This window comes from Bubalus kerabau, chromosome 2, assembly GCF_029407905.1.
Source record: "Bubalus kerabau isolate K-KA32 ecotype Philippines breed swamp buffalo chromosome 2, PCC_UOA_SB_1v2, whole genome shotgun sequence".
Taxonomy (NCBI): Eukaryota; Metazoa; Chordata; class Mammalia; order Artiodactyla; family Bovidae; genus Bubalus; species Bubalus kerabau.
The window spans coordinates 32,356,085-32,372,155 of NC_073625.1; the positions used below are offsets into that span (position 1 = coordinate 32,356,085).

Below are 16,071 nucleotides of genomic sequence, written 5' to 3' on the forward strand. Positions count from 1 at the left end.
AAGCTTCTTGCTGCTTATAAAGACCCAAAACGATTAGAAATATCCAAGCCTTCTTGAAGGCATCCACACTCCAAGAGCACCAAACACTGAAAGAATGACTTTCCAATTCAGTTTTTAAGTCAGCTGACAGTCTTGTGAAAATTCGTATCTCACTCTTTCAAAAAATTTAAATGAGAATTTCTTTTTTTTTTTTTTTTAAGTGACCCCATGGTCACTACAGTCCATGTGACCCCATGGACTGTAGCCTGCCCAGATCCTCTGTCCAAGGAATTCTCCAGGCAAGAATCCTGAAGTAGGTTGCCATTTCCTTCTCCAGGGGATCTTCCTGACCCAGGGATTGAACCTGTGACTCCTGCATTGCAGGCAGACTCTTTACCAACTGAGCCACCAGGGAAGCTTCAATTGAAGAAAAAAAAAATGGTTCTCAAAGGAGAGAGAAACATGGAAAAGCTGAGGGTGGCGTGACTCAGAGCAGTTACAAGCCCTCCAAAATCTAGCATTGTCTCTATTCAGCCTGCAAAGGCTTGATTTTTTTTTTTTTTTTTAAGCACAATCCTTTGTTTCACAATATACATGTAAACTTTACATAAAGGCATTAAGTCTTGGGTTTTTTATCTCATCGAGAAAACATGCTACACCACGAGGAACAGAGTTCGGCCTTAAAAAACTGATATCCACCACAACCCGATAATGCACACCAGTTTTTTTCAGATAAGATCAGAATGAGAGAGAACAGTTCAAAAAAGAGTAACGGCAGCGGGAGGGTGGGGTTCATAGCAAAGAGATCGTAGTCGGACTCATGGAAACAGAGGTAAATGGACTAGAAGCAAAGATAAATGTACAAACTTTCATACATCTGCATGAAAGTTAGCCAAGTGAACTGTCGTATCAATAAAAATGTTTGATTTTTTTTTCAGAAAAGTTTACTCTTTGCTAAGAATTATATATATATATATATATTTAAAAAGCCAGTGACTCGGTTTATGACGTCTACTATCTCAATTTTGAGGCAAATGTCATTTCATTTTTACTCCATCTTGTATTAACTCTGTTCAAGCAAAATAGATTAGATAACAGTGACTAATCTTAAAAAATTAAGAGCTTGCTTCAATTGAAAAAGATAATATCATTTACTTTTCAGAGAGCCTGAAGGTGGCGGGGAGAAGAGAAGGGAAGGTAACTTAAGAAAACAAACATTCCAAGGAGAACCTCGAGATTTTTTATTACAAATAAAACATGCCTTTGTCTAAGATACTGGAATTATGCTTTCAACATGGAGTGGTCTGCTGTGCCTGAAACATGGGAAATCCATGAACTTCTCTGTATCGCTGTAACTGGGAATAATGGGTCCACAAGAAGATAGTGTTTGGGGCTGTCCACAGGCTGTATTAAAACATACAGTAATATATGTGTTACAAGAAAGATCAAAGGCTTTACCTATTAAAAAAAAGATCATTTTATCTTTCCTAGGGTGATGCAGTGTCTGGAGGCAGTGTTGATCATGGAATAGAGCCAAGGCTTTTGATGCATGGAATCCGGGTCCAAATTCTTAGCCTCTCAGTTCTGTGACTTGGGGCAGACATCTAACCTACAAGAACCTGGGCTTCCTTGTCTTTCAAACAAAACATCAACCATTGTTCCCAGTTGAAAGGACCTTTGCAGTGTGGTTAAATGCAACACAGAGTAAAGCTCCTGGCACTCAACAGGTGCTGAATAAATGCCATCTTGCTTCTCTTTATTAGCCAGGTGTAATTTTATGGATAAAATGTCTCAACTAAAGGACTCAGCCCAAAGCTATCCCAGAGCCTCTTTATGGTAATTATGTCTATTTAAATATGCAGGTGAATGAGTAGCATAAGCCTCTACCTAACAGTGAACTTGAAAAATAACAATAGAAGGAGCTCTGAAGCTTTATGAAGAAAGTGTTAGTGGAAAAATATCTTATTTAAAAGTCAGCTGCTGGATAAATAGAAAGTCAGTAGTCCTGTTTACTGCATTCTTTATTTTAATATTCATAGATCTTAAGTATGCTGATTTGCCAACTGCACACTAAATCACATCGTTATTTAAATTTTTTTTCCTTTCCAAATTTCCATGAAAGCAATTTCTACTTTCACAGCAGTATATATCTGATGGGATGGAGAGATTTTAGAGGTCTTAAAAGCTTTGCACTTCATATTTGACTTACAAGGAGCATAATAAAGGCAAGTTGTGTCTATACTTAAAGAATTAAGGGCAGTGGACCCATCTGGGTATGTGACAATATCAGCAATCACATATTTTAATTCAAAGGTGATCACATATTTTAATTCAAAGACAGGTATTCAGATTAAGGGACTGATATGAGCAAAGTAAGTCACTGTAATTGCTAGATCTCATTCACAGTGACCAAGAATTTTATGTTCAGTACACATGCTAACTCAACGTTTGAAAGAGCATCTTTACATGTGAGATACAAACAATGTTGGCATATATCATGAACAGAAACAGAGTTCTGCCATTAAGGAAGATAAAACTTATGCCTTGGAAGGGAAATTGAATTCTAGTGACTACCAAACAATCAACTATCGTATTGTATTTTAAACTTTTTATTTCATATTGAAGTACAGCTGATTAAGAATGTTATGATAGTTTTGGGTGGATAGCAAAGGGAATCAGCCATACATATACATGTATCCATTCTCCCCCAAACTCTGCTCCTATCCAGGCTGCCACATAACATTGAACAGAGTTCCCTGTGCCATAAAGTAGGTCCTCATTGTCAAGCATCTTGTTTTCATATTTTCAATTCAGAGTGATAAAAACGTGACTCTATCCAGAAAGGCAGGTCCACATAGGATAGGAAGGGCTTCCCAGGTGGCTCAGTGGTAGAGAATCCACCTGCCAATGCAGGAGAAGGTGCTCTACAGTCCATGGTGTCACAAAGGTTTTACTTTACTAGCTAGCTGGTAATCCCTCCCAGACAAGACTTTTTTTCAAATTCAATAGAGTCACTTTGATTGTCCAAACCTGAACTAAATTCATCAGCAATTTCCCTACCAAGAGGCAGCATATGGAATTGGACAGTGGGGTTTGGAAAAGGAAAACCTAGGTTTAAAAACCCGACTCTATCCTTTAAGAGTTGTGTCATCTCGGGCTTCCCTAGTGGCTCAGACTCTAAAGAAGCTACCTGCAATGCAGAAGACCCAGGTTCAATCCCTGGGTTGTGATGATCCCTTGGAGAAGAGAATGGCTACCCACTCCAGTATTCCTGCCTGAAGAATTTCATGGAGAAGCCTAATGGGCTACCATCCATGGGGTCACAAAAGAGTCAGTCACATTGAGCGACTAACACTGTTACTGTCAGGCAAGTTATGCAACTTTTCCACTCTTCTTTCAACTCCATTTCCTCCTCTGTAAAATGGGGATGATAAAGCCAACACGGTTGGATAAAATAATAGATGTAACAGTTAAAAGGGACCAGAGCACCCAGGCACACAGCAGTCTGCAAATTATTTCTAAGAGCTAACTAAAAAAGGATCACAGTTGCTCAAAATACTTGCAACTCTTTTCTATCAGACTCATCTTCCAGGGCCCCTCTTTGGTGCTGTCACAGGGGGAGGTGGACACTTCTTGCCCCGTTGGTTTCATGACTTGCTTTGGCCAAGATGTGAGCAGAAGTGGCGCAGTCTGTGTCCAAGGGGAAGCTTTGGGAGCCATGGCATGGCCCACCATTACTCTTTCCAGCTGGCATAAGAGCAGCCATGCCAGAGATAATGGTTTCTCCTTCAGGCCTGAAGACAACAGAGAGAAGAGCCACAGCCATCCACAGCAATTTATGCTATGTGAGTAAAATCATAAAACTTTGTGGTTGTAAGCCACAAGATGGTGGTGGTGTTTGTTATCACAGCATAACTCACCAAAAGCTCACTAATTAATACAACAATGTTATGGCTTGGTGCCAGGCAGCTGCAGCATGCTGAGAAAAGCACAGCCTTGAATTCAGAAAACCAAGATTCAACTTCCATATGGCTGTGTGACCCAGGCACAGCACATGTCCTCACCTCTCCCATTCCCTGGCCACAGTATAGGGAGGTAGTCAGGGCACAGAATCCACCCATGACTAGGTGTGTAGTTATAGGCTAGTGACATCATCTCTCTGGGTCTCAATGTCTTCATCTGCAAAATGGGGATGGTAATACTGACTTCACAGGTGGTTAGAAACATCAAAGGGGTTAATGCACGTCAGGTCTTTAGAGGAGTGTCTGGCACATGGTAAACAGTATGCATTAATCACATTACTGTATTACTATTATTTCATTGTAACTCTCCACAAGCTTTTTTTTTTTTTTTGCGGTGGGGAAGCTTAAAGGTAATATGGTTTGTGAAGACACCTGCTGCTGCTAAGTCGCTTCAGTCATGTCTGACTCTGTGCAACCCTAGAGATGGCAGCCCACCAGGCTCCCCCGTCCCTGGGATTCTCCAGGCAAGAACACTGGAGTGGGTTGCCATTTCCTTCTCCAATGCATGAACGTGAAAAGTGAAAGTGAAGTCGCTCAGTCGTGTCTGACTCTTCGTGACCCCACGGACTGCAGCCCACCAGGCTCCTCCGCCCATGGGATTTTCCAGGCCTAGTCAACTATAACGTGCCAATAGCTACCTATGATCATAATAAATAACTCATTCATTATCTCATTTGCAACCTAGAGTAGTCACAAGGGATTCTGTAAGGGCAGAGACGTTTATCTGCTGTGTTCTCTGTTCTATATGAAGCCCTCAAGCTCTACCTGCCCCAGGCACCACAATTTCCTTTGTAATCATTGGATGCAGATACTATTTTTAAATTATATTCTTACTGGTTGGGTCTCAGTCACTTTTATAAATCCAGGTTTTGTATACCTAAGCTTATTTCAGGGCCTGAGTATATTTAACTGTCTACTTAAACGGTCCAACTTACTAGATCTATGTTAAATAAAAATATCACATGTCATCACTTCTCAGCAGATATCAGAAAGATTGGGGCTACAATTTAGAAGAATTTTCTTAAATTAAAAATTATACTCTAATAATGTCTTTGGTCAATGTATAGTCGAGTTATAAGTTGACATTTTTTATACCCTGAATTATGAAACCCACCTAAGAATTTCAAGTTTTTTTTTTCTTGACATTAAGGCTCAGACTATGAAAATTATACTTTTTAAAAAAAGAGGTGACAGTAAATTTAAAAGCCAATCTCAACTGAAATAAGAAAATACTGAAATTTGTTTCATATGTGCTTGAAAGTCTAAAGGAAATTAGAAATGATACATTTCAGATCAACTTTCAAAACCCCACATGGGAAGTCCAGAAAAATTCCCTGTAAGTTAAACAGAAAGATCCCCTGTAAGTTAAATATTTTCTTTATTATTACCAAACAGCAGTGGTGTTAACTACTACTGGTTTAGGAATCACGGGGGTATTTGTAACAGGTAGCTTTAAGGGCTGAAAGAGCAATAATGCATTTGCAACAGTTTGAGAAGTTATTTTTAAGGCTTTTCACCAAAGTTAACAATATTTGTCCCAAATAAAGAAAAAAAATTTTAGTATTGAAAATCATTGTGATTTTATTCATGCCACAGAGTTATAAAATTCTAGAATTAGGTTATGTTCCTAGAGGTCACCTATATAAATCCTTGGACCCATTCTGCTGCATTTTATTCATTCTTTTAGTAGATATGTGCTAAGTACCACCTGCCAGGTGCTGTGCTAGAGTAATGATGCCAAATAACAGTCTCCAACCTTGAAAATCGTCTCTCTGGTCCTGCCTGACAATGCTGTGTGACTGAACGCTAACAGCTTTGGGAAGCTACTTGTTTCACTTCTGGACAAGATTGCTGGTTAAGGTCCTTCCTTCTAAGTGCTGCGGGTTCTGCCTTACAATGGCGTCCACCCCATGGCCCAAGGCTCTACTCCCCTAAGCCCTCATTGCTCAAAATAATTATCTCCCAGTTCCATTTGCTATTTCTATATGGCTTTAAAAACCTGTCACCATTTTTGTGTTCAGCTTTCTGTGTCAATTCTCACGGAACTGCTTCAGTTCTGATCAGCACACAGTGACATGCCCCGTCCTTCCTCTTTTTCCAACACCATATCTAACCATAGTCTCCCTATTCACTAGATTCCAGCTGATACTTTTCTCTCGTAAAACACTGTTTTTTTTTTTTAAGTTAGTGTCTTAACATTTGTCCATCTCTGTGTCTTCTCATAGCCACTTGAATATCTAGTTCCTTCTCATCCATCAATCTTCAATCTACAAATCAACCTCTCTGAGAGGCAACCCTCATGATCCTAACTAAATTGATTTCTCCTCTCCTTCCAGTCACTATCTTATATCTCTGTTTTATTTTCAGTTTCACACCAGTATCTGAACTTATGCTGCTTATTTAATTACTTACTTGTTGGCGGTTTCCTCCCTAGAAAGTAAGCTCATTCTTACATTCTTAGAGCCTAGACCCGGGCATGGCAAATGGAAGGAAGAAAGAGCAGGTGGGAACGGTCCTTGTTTTGTATGCTACATGGATCTGCACCACGTCTTTTTTTGCATATGGATGAGACATATTCTTACATGATATGATTTTGCGGAATCTCAGAAGGAGGACTGGGATCTCTGGATTCAGCCAACACTTCTAGCTCGATTCTGATCCTAATTATCCAGCACTGTTCTCTTTACCTATCTCTTGTTAATAAGGACTTTGGTAATCACACCACAAATGTCCTGGAAAACAAATGCATTTCCACCTCATGTACTCTTTCACAAGCTGGGCGTGTACTGTGTCAACTTCTGTTGACAAAGATTAATTATATCCAACATGGTATTCTAAGTTCCTCCCAGGTGGCTCTAGAGGTAACAATAGATGAGGATTTGATCCCTGGGTCGAGAAGATCCCTGAAGGAGGAATGGGCAACCCTCTCCAGTATTCTTGCCTGGGAAATCCCATGGACAGAGGAGCCTGGCAGGCTACAATCCATGTGATCACAAAGAATCAGAGATGACTGAGCATGCATGCACATACACATACACACAACATATATTATCCTAGGGAGTTAAGATGGGTTATAACTTGAGTCTGATCCAGAAGTGCTGTTTTGCTTTTCTCTATCTTTCATTTCCCTTTCCCTGTGCCCCGTCCACCCCCTTCCTCTTCCTACTCCTTCCCTAATTCTTTCTCTTCCTATGCGTTAGGGCTGCCCCTGGTGGGGATGATCCTGGGGTTAAATAATTTGCTGACACCTAGATTTCTGTGCCTTGTGTTGATGAGACAACTTCTCAAAACCTCACTTCAGGCCGTTGATGAAAAACACAGGCCCACGGGTGCTGCCTCTGCCACAGCAATCAGTGCCTCTGTCTGCTCAACATGAGACAAGTTAGCTCTCATGATATTTACTGGAGAACCAGGGAGGGCACACACAGAAAGGAGTCATTTTCTGCTAACTACAACACAGTGAATACCCAGCAGGTGTTCCTACCATAAATGTTATACTGGTACTAAACATAAATTAGAAATCGCTTTCCCCAAATTATTGGATTTATGAATTATCACAAGCCCATAAAAATCAGTGAGGACAGTTATTATTTTACTGGTTCTATTGATCAACAACAGAAACATTAAGAAACCAGCTCATGGACTTCCCCAGCAGTCCAATGGTTAGGACTTCGCCTTCCAATGCAAAGGGTGCTGGTTTGAACCCCAGTCTGAAAGCTGGGATCTTACATGCCTCAGAGCCAAAAACCAAGACATAAAACAGGCAATACTGTAACAAATTCAAAAGAAGATATGGGACATATACGCAATGGAATATTACTCAGCCATTAAAAAGAATGAAATAAGGCCATTTGCAGAAATATGGATGGACCTAGAGATTGTCATACTGAGTGAACTAAGTCAAATAGAGAAGGAGAAATATTATATGACATCCCTTATATGTGGAATCTAAAAAGAAATTATACAAATGAACTTACTTACAAAACAGAAAGAGAGTCACAGACTTCAAAAACAAACTTATAGTTGCAGGGGTGGGGTGGGGAAGGGATAGTTAGGGACTTTGGGAAGGTCATGTACACACTTCTATCTTTAAAATGAATAACCAACAAGGACCTACTGTATAGCACATGGAACTCTACTCAATATTATGTGGCAGCCTGGATGGGAGTGGGGTTGGGGGGAGAATGGATACATGTATATGTATGGCTGAGTCCCTTTGCTGTTCATCTGAAACTATCACAACATTGTTAATTGGCTATATCCCAAAACAAAATGTTTTTGGTGTTAAAATACAAATAAACTTAAAAAGTTACATTTAGAAAAAAAAAAAAGACTTTAAAAATGGTCCCAATCAAAAACAAAGAAAGAAAGAAACCATCCCGGAGCCCTAAAGCCAGTTCAGCATTGACATCTCAACAGCAGCCTCCTGCATCCTGTCTCCGGTGCCTGGTTGGCCCCCGAATACTGTGCTTCCTGCCCTATGACTGTGTCACATACCCACGTGCTTGGATACCTGCTTCTGACATATTCTAGCAGGGATCGAAGCTGCCACATTCATCTAAAAGTCTAAATAGCATCTTCATGGCCACAGTTTGAAAAACCACACTTGCTAAACAAAGAAAGAAAGTGGGACACTCCCGCTTTCCTTTAGAAGGTGCGACAGAACGTAAAGTACTGCTGGAGAGCAACAGAAAATCAAAACAAAATTTACAACCTTGATAAAACCGTGATTTATGCGCTGGACCATCTGAAAAGCAACGTGTGACACGAACAATGACAAAGGAAGGAAGACTAGATCGATTCCTCCCCACGGCTCTTTCACTTTTCTGAATGAAGCTGGAAGACGTTCTATCACTTGAGGTGGAGCAGAGTCACCAGGGCATCATTTTTCAAGGGAACTCTGCTGCTGGAAACAATTGCACCGGTTCCTTGAAACCGTTTTTAGAAATAAAGTCCACAGATTAAGTAATCTCATCCCATGATCCATTTCTGGGTAAAAAGAGAAGGATTTCAGCATGTCTCAGACTGTCAATATCCTCAGAGCAATTGACCTGTGCTCATCAAATGAACAATAGTGTAAAAGCTGATGGCTTATTTTATTTCTTTTTAATGGTTCTGAAGCCTTTCCCTGATTTCTCAAACTCGAGAGTATCATATCATGTAAGGGGATTAAAGACATTTGTGGATTATACAAGGTTGACATTAAAATAGAAAGATTCTGGAAATTTAATTTTGTGAAGAAAAGCAAGATGCTCGTTAATTTAATCAAAACATAAATGACAGCAAGCACAGTTAATAAAGTTCAATATGACTTGATTTGCAAGGAGGTATGTTAATGTGAGAAGTAAAGTGATATTTACAACCTTTCAGAAAACTGTGAAGTAGTAAAGTTTTCCTAAACAGTTTATATATCGTTAGGCTACACCGAAATTGGTCTTCTCTGCATATGTTAGCACCATGGGAGTTATTAAGATCCACTACCACTCCAGTGCTCTTGCCTACAGAATCCCATGGACGGAGGAGCCTGATAGGCTATGGTCCATGGGGTCGCTAAGAGTCGGACACAACTGAGCGACTTCACTTTCACTTTTCACTTTCATGCATGGGAGAAGGAAATGGCAACCCACTCCAGTGTTCTTGCCTGGAGAATCCCAGGGACAGAGGAGCCTGTTGGGCAGCCGTCTATGGGGTCGCACAGAGTCGGACACAACTGACGTGACTTAGCAGCAGCAGCACAGGGCCCATAGGTTCCTGGACCACTGGAGGGAGGAGCCATGTGATCTGAGGATTCCAGCAGACATTGTCTCCCTCTCCACATCATCCTTTCTCCATCAGTCTGGGAGCCAGGCCAGTGCCCAAAGCTTACATATTTTACAATCACAAAACAGCAAGCACATGAAAATAAGCTAACTTAGAGGCCATGTAAATAAAAGGCATCTACATGTAAAGTATACTGGCTTGCATGCTGCCTAAACTCCAGTAAAGCCCTTATAATGAGGAGCTGTGAACTGTTCCGACATGTACAGCTGATCCAAGCAATTCCATCAGTCAAGATCATACAATTTAAAAAATTTTAAAGTTAAGTCAGCCCAAAGTAAACCAATTCAAATCAGGCTTTGATTGTCTTGATCACCACAATTCTGTAATGCTCGTGGTTATGTATTACAGTAGCCGTATGATTTCCTTCCTGAAGTGGTTTTTTAGTTTGCATGTGGAAGAAGATAGTCAGCCATAAGTGGCCTGCCTTTCTCTGATTTCTTTATTTAAGTTCTGGAACCTGAGTAATAAAAATAAACACAATATTTGAAGTCAAAAGGCATATATTTTAAATTATTTGGCTGATGTAAGTATCAACTTTACATTTTTACATCAGGGAATACTATGACCTGCTGAAGTAGTCAACAATACTTTGGATGTGTCCTCCATTTTAAACCATCCTGAACCATTGTTTTCCTTGGTTTCCAAGCCCCCATACAACCCACCTTTGATTACTTCTCAGTCTCCTTTTGAGCTTTGTCTCACCCTCCTGGCATTCCAGTTTCCAAGGCTCAATCCTCCTCTCTTCTCATCCTCTCCTCTACTCTGGACTGTCTCGTCCACGTCTTCAGTGCCCATCTCTGTACAGATGCCTTGGCAATTAGATTTATCCTTAGTTCAAGATGCTCCTCCTAACTGCAGATCTAGCTAAGGGCCTTCTTGACATATAGTCCTGATCACTTCCAAGAAATCTCAAACTCAGCATATGTTGACGTGAATTCACGGTAGTCTTCCTTCACATAATCTACTTGGAATATTTCCTGTCTCACTGAGATACCATCACCCAGTTATGCACGTCAGAAACCCAAGGGGCTACCTTGTGTCATCTCTCTCTCTTCACTTCTAATACATAATCAACTCTAGTCAATTTTATCACCCGAATAGTTCTTCAACCAGCCACTCTTCTCCATTCTTGATAACTTCTACCCCCAGTACAAGCCACTGTCATCGCTCACCCAGATGACGGGTGGGAAGATCCAGGGTAGGATTCAGAGAGAGTGTTCATACAGGAGAACCAAGAAAGTTGCCAGAAGGTAAACTGATGGAACGAGCAAGTGGCCAACAATGGGAAAACAAAACAAAACAAAACCATTAGATTAGGGCTGAAAAGAGACCGCCATGTTTAGAAAGTGGGAAGTTACTGTTGACCTTTGAGAGTCATTTCAGTAGAGGTGGAGGTGTGGTTTTAAAGGGATCACCCAGTAATGAAGTGTATACTATTCTTTCTAGAATGCTGCTGTAAAGAGAACGAGACTATTGCTTCAGGGGGAGGCACTGTTGAAGGCGTATTTTTAAAAGAATGGTTGATTTGGTTTGTCGCATGCCAATTATTACATTTAGAATGGATAAACAACAAAATCCTACTGGATAGCACAAGGAACTATCCAGTCTCCTGAGATAAACCATATGGAAAATGATATTTAAAAAAATGTACCTGTGTGTCTCGCTGTATTTTGATGACTCCACCAATTGTCTCGCTGTTCACACTGTTTGCTGAACCCAGGGTAGGTAAGGTGCGAGTGGGGAAGCTTAAGAAAACTTGAGCCATGGGAATGGCAGACGTATTTATTCTTTCTGGGCTGGTGAAGCAGCCGACTCTAATGGCTGATGCAGCAGCAAGGACGGCAACTCGACTCAACACACCTTGACTCGCCTGGACTCAATTCCAGTTGCCCCTAAGAGCATTTCAGGTGGTGCTTATAGAGGACATTACACCTGTGCAGTGCTATAAACAGTCTCAGCTGTTACATAACCATGTATTTACCTAACTTGGGGCAAGAGGCCTGGGGCGAGAGGGCCTGACCACCGTCATCTTGGCTAATTTGCTCTCTCCCCACATTGTATATATGTGTAAAACCAAGTCTCTTTACTGCACAAGAGATTGGCACAGCACTGTAAATCAACTGAACGTCAATTAAAAAAAAAATAAAGATGGTTGAGATTTGTGCACTTTATAACTTGACCAGGACAACAAAGGGAAAAGGAAATTCCTGAAGATATGAGAGTGGAGGTAGGATTGACCAAGCAAAGATCTAGAGGAAGGAAAAGGAATCCCATGCAGGGCAGAGGAAGATGGAGCCTCATTAAACAGAAAAACAGGTGAAGGTACTTCCTTTTGGTAAAGAAGAAAGCAGAATTCAGGTGTGATGAATCTCGCATTTCTTAGTGAATTAGAAGGAAGCATTATCAGAAATGGAAAAGACAGCTGTTAAAAGAGATCAAAATGTTTGGATACTTAATTGATTCAACAAATATTTATTGAATGTCTCCTATGAGCGGGCACCGAAAATCCAGTAGTCAATTAGAAAGAAGCCACCGCAGGTCTCATAAAGATTCCAAGCCTCCACGGATGAGATTTCAGCTTCCGTATTGAATCGCCAAGGATAGCAAAAAATTAAGGGAACCACATGGAAAGGAAATCTTCAAACCAAATGCCCAAAGCCTCAAAGAATGCAAGGGGATGATCTAGAGGGTGGTAAATGATGATGGCAAGTGGGCTTCAATGGAGAAAACATTGAATGAAAGCTCATAGAATAATAGTGTAAAAGGGCAGTAAAAATGCAATCCTATTTACAGGGCCCTGGGGGCCAAATCTGAGGGGATATAAACGAGTCTGGTTTCAAAGACATGGAACGTGGTACCCATATGACTAACAGGCAAACTATTAGGTGCTCGAGTTGCATTAAATACAGTATTTATTGCACCTCCACTCCAGGCTCTGTTCCTATAGAGGGAAACCCCTCCCGCTGTCTCCAGGGGAATGGCACAAAGGGAGAGCCCTGGCTCCACCCCGCTGCTGGATCTGCTGGTAATCACCCACCTGTTCCGAGTTCGCATGAGCTAACTCGGAGAAAAGTGAAGGCATTTTCACCCTGAGATCAGTATGCTGATGATACACGGTCTCCATCTCCCCTTTTATCTCTAATCCTGACACCACAATTTCACAATTTATTCAGCATTGGAGGGGCCCCATCGGGCATGGGGATCAAAGTGAGCCAGAAAAGGATTAATCCAGATAAGACAGAGGTTATGATGAGAGTATGGAGCAAATATTTAAGGAATGTGGCGAGCGTGCGTCTGTGTCTCTCGTAGGAACATAGCTTTTAATCCATGGTTACTTCTGGCATCTCGGCTGATCCCAGTTGATGTCCATGACAGGACAGGCCCAGAACCAGAGGGCTATGTATAGTTCCAAGCTTAGAGTCGGTGACTGTATACCAAGTGCCTCTCACTTTGGAATTTTGTGGTGGCTGTCCCCAGCCAGGGTCTTTTTTCTTTTTTTAATTTTATTTTATTTTTAAACTTTACAAAATGTGTTAGTTTTGCCAAATATCAAAATGAATCCGCCACAGGTATACCTGTGTTCCCCATCCTGAACCCTCCTCCCTCCTCCCTCCCCATACCCTCCCTCTGGGTCATCCCAGTGCACCAGCCCCAAGCATCCAGTATCGTGCATCGAACCTGGACTGGCAACTCGTTTCATACATGATATTATACATGTTTCAATGCCATTCTCCCAAATCTCCCCACCTTCTCCCTCTCCCACAGAGTCCATAAGACTGATCTATACATCAGTGTCTCTTTTGCTGTCTTGTACACAGGGTAATTGTTACCATCTGTCTAAATTCCATATATATGCATTAGTCTACTGTATTGGTGTTTTTCTTTCTGGCTTACTTCACTCTGTATAATAGGCTTCAGTTTCATCCACCTCATTAGAACTGATTCAAATGTATTCTTTTTAATGGCTGAGTAATACTCCATTGTGTATATGTACCACTGCTTTCTTATCCATTCATCTGCTGATGGGCATCTAGGTTGCTTCCATGTCCTGGCTATTATAAACAGTGCTGCGATGAATATTGGGGTACACGTGTCTCTTTCCCTTCTGGTTTCCTCAGTGTGTATGCCCAGCAGTGGGATTGCTGGATCATAAGGCAGTTCTATTTCCAGTTTTTTAAGGAATCTCCACACTGTTCTCCATAGTGGTTGTACTAGTTTGCATTCCCACCAACAGTGTAAGAGGGTTCCCTTTTCTCCACACCCTCTGCAGCATTTATTGCTTGTAGACTTTTGGATCGCAGCCATTCTGACTGGTGTGAAATGGTACCTCATAGTGGTTTTGATTTGCATTTCTCTGATAATGAGTGATGTTGAGCATCTTTTCATGTGTTTGTTAGCCATCTGTATGTCTTCTTTGGAGAAATATCTGTTTAGTTCTTTGGCCCATTTTTTGATTGGGTCATTTATTTTTCTGGAGTTGAGCTGTAGGAGTTGCTTGTATATTTTTGAGATTAGTTGTTTGTCAGTTGCTTCATTTGCTATTATTTTCTCCCATTCTGAAGGCTGCCTTTTCACCTTGCTAATAGTTTCCTTTGTTGTGCAGAAGCTTTTAAGTTTCATTAGGTCCCATTTGTTTATTTTTGCTTTTATTTCCAATATTCTGGGAGGTGGGTCATAGAGGATCCTGCTGTGATGTATGTCGGAGAGTGTTTTGCCTATGTTCTCCTCTAGGAGTTTTATAGTTTCTGGTCTTACGTTGAGATCTTTAATCCATTTTGAGTTTATTTTTGTGTATGGTGTTAGAAAGTGTTCTAGTTTCATTCTTTTACAAGTGGTTGACCAGTTTTCCCAGCACCACTTGTTAAAGAGATTGTCTTTAATCCATTGTATATTCTTACCTCCTTTGTCAAAATAATGGTGTTTAAGGCAGAGGCCAGTATCCTTTTTCTTTTCTCTATGAACTTTCTCTCAATGAAGTTATCAGCAGAGCAGGAAATGCTACCCTAGTTTTCTTTAGTTGCATTTCCCCCAACTGTTATTACCCTATTGTTCCCACCCCACCCCCAAACATTTCAATTAATGTTATTTTGTGAAATTTCTTCTGAGCCTATTTTTCTGAGAAGTTTCACTTCAGAAAGCCCAAATGTGTCAAGCAATCTAAAAATAGGGCAACTGATTTTAGATTGACTGAACTATTCATCAATTGGGGAGGGGGTTCTTTATAATCAGCTATATGGAATTACATTTTCTATTGAAGCCATTCTGTAGTTATTTATAATATTACTATAAGCAACAAACAAAAAATTAGTCATGATTTTCCTTCTTTATTTAGTGTCAGCCATGCTGTTTTTTTCCTCTCTTGTCTCTGTCTCTATTTTTATTTGGTTTTAAATCTTTTCAATCTAATTTTCAACTAGATCTCTTTCCAGGAGAAAACTCCAAAAAGTCAATCATATTTTTTTTTCTCCCAGCTAAACTTAACTCTTGAGGAAACCACTTATTTGTATGACACAGATATCAAAGATTTTGCTAAATGTTAGCCTGTAGTATTATAATATGCCTTTGCTGATTTTTACAAACTAACAAAATATAATTTACTAATAATGGAAAGAATTCAACAAATTGTATGCTGAAAGGAGCAACAGTTTTAATATTACACAAAACTATAATCAAGACTTTTAAAATGACATATATCTTACACTATTCTCAGAGATTTTTTTTTCCAGAGAGAGTGTTTTTTCTAGAAGAAAGAGCTGCTCAAAAATTATCTCAGCCCTTTATCTCAATCTCTCTTTTCTCTTGTTTGTTTCTGGCATAAAAAGGCTCAGATGTTAGTGTGAGCCACTAGAGGAGGTAAGCAAATAAAAAAGAGAAGAAAAATTACATGTATGTGCATTAAAATTTTTAAAAAATAATTTTCCTAAGACTGTCATCCCTATTGTCTAAAATTATAATAGTTGTAAGTGACAAAGAGATGAATCAGTCCTTACACATCGGTCAGGTCTCTTATGTGTCAACAATAATGGAAATATTCACTTGTTTATTGATTCACTTCTACACAGGGGGACTTACTGACAATTGGTCACTGTCCTAGGGCCTAATGGATTCTGGAGAGAATAGAAGGTACTGGCCCCAAAGGAGCTCACGCTGGAGAGGGGCTCAGATCGACATGGAGTGAACACACAAGAAGCCCAGAGAGCCACAAGGGAAGGGGGCACTGGCTGGTGGCCTGGTGTGGGGGAGCCCTGAG

At 40.4% G+C, this 16,071-nt stretch overlaps 1 protein-coding gene across 3 annotated transcripts in view; it reads right to left on the minus strand.

Annotated features, from left to right (window-relative positions):
* Positions 1-14,044, minus strand: part of TENM3 (teneurin transmembrane protein 3) — a 532,144-nt gene extending 518,100 nt beyond the window's left edge. For 2 of the 3 annotated variants that reach the window (XM_055567454.1, XM_055567455.1), the window contains exon 1: positions 11,473-14,044. The gene's annotated coding sequence lies outside the window, so the exon portion shown is untranslated. The remainder of the gene's footprint in view (positions 1-11,472) is intronic. The other variant, XM_055567456.1, reaches the window with a different exon arrangement.
* Positions 14,045-16,071: the final 2,027 nt, after the last annotated feature.